The sequence below is a fragment of the Miscanthus floridulus genome, chromosome 5 (genome assembly GCF_019320115.1).
Source record: "Miscanthus floridulus cultivar M001 chromosome 5, ASM1932011v1, whole genome shotgun sequence".
NCBI lineage: Eukaryota > Viridiplantae > Streptophyta > Magnoliopsida > Poales > Poaceae > Miscanthus > Miscanthus floridulus.
In genome coordinates this window covers 43,251,368-43,252,359 of record NC_089584.1, presented here as the reverse complement: position 1 = coordinate 43,252,359, position 992 = coordinate 43,251,368, and the positions used below count along the sequence as shown (strand labels likewise).

The 992-nt window shown below is 41.1% G+C and overlaps 1 non-coding gene across 1 annotated transcript; it reads left to right on the top strand.

The window, feature by feature from the left end:
- The first annotated feature begins 225 nt into the window (after positions 1–225).
- On the top strand, positions 226–334 carry LOC136455654 (small nucleolar RNA R71). The gene has a single exon (XR_010759138.1). It is a non-coding gene; the product is annotated as a small nucleolar RNA R71 (small nucleolar RNA).
- The last annotated feature ends 658 nt before the right edge of the window (positions 335–992 follow it).

Below are 992 nucleotides of genomic sequence, written 5' to 3'. Positions count from 1 at the left end.
CTCACCTTCTCATAATGTTCTACTCACTTTATGAGCAGATTCATCTTAGATGCAAGCATGTCAATTTCTTTAATTGAATGCATACCTCATTTACGGGGTTGGAATCGATCATCGCTCCATCCTTGGTTGGAAAGCATCTTCTCGATCAATGTCTTTGCATCTAAATTGCTCCTATCTCATGGCACTAATCCATGATAGAAATTCTAGATCAAAAGCCAGCCTTCCATGCCATGGTGCGGGCATGCCAAGACATACTCTTGCATTCATTCCCAAGCTTCAAGAATTGACTCATCTGCTAGTTGTTGAAAACTAGAGATTTTATTGTGCAGAGCATTAGTCTTCCCCATGGGGAAGAACTTGGCAAGGAAAGCATTGGAACACTTTCCCAGGTATCTACAACATTGCAGTTAGAGTAAAACCATTGCTTAGCCTTTCCTAACAAAGGGAAGGGGAAAGGTGAAGACGTATAGCCTCTTGGCTCATTCCCTTAATGGTTAAGGTGCTACAAATCTCCAAGAAATGTTGGAGGTGAGCATTAGCATCCTCATGGGCTTTCCTGTAGAACGGACTAGCTTGAACCATCGTAATTAATGTTGGCTTAAGCTCAAAGTTAGTGTCCCCATTGATAACATTGGGTCTAGTGGCTACATTAGCAGCCGAGGGTGTAGAAAAATCATGAATGGACTTGTCACCCATGGTCATGGAGGGTAGTGATAGGATTTGAGGAAAAAATATAAACTATTTAGGATAACTAAAAACCTAGCTAGCAAGTCGAGTAATATAAATCCGAGGCCAGTAGCCTTCCCTAGCAACGACGCTAGAAATGCTTGTTGATATTTCTTAACGGCTATTGGAGGATTCCACAAGTGCATAGAACTATCACGTAGCACTTTGCTCCATGAGTACCGAATGTTGAATTTATATTTTCCCACAGGAAGGCGAAAGGCTAGAATTTATATTTAGCTAAGAATTGCTAAGGTAAAGCCTAAGTT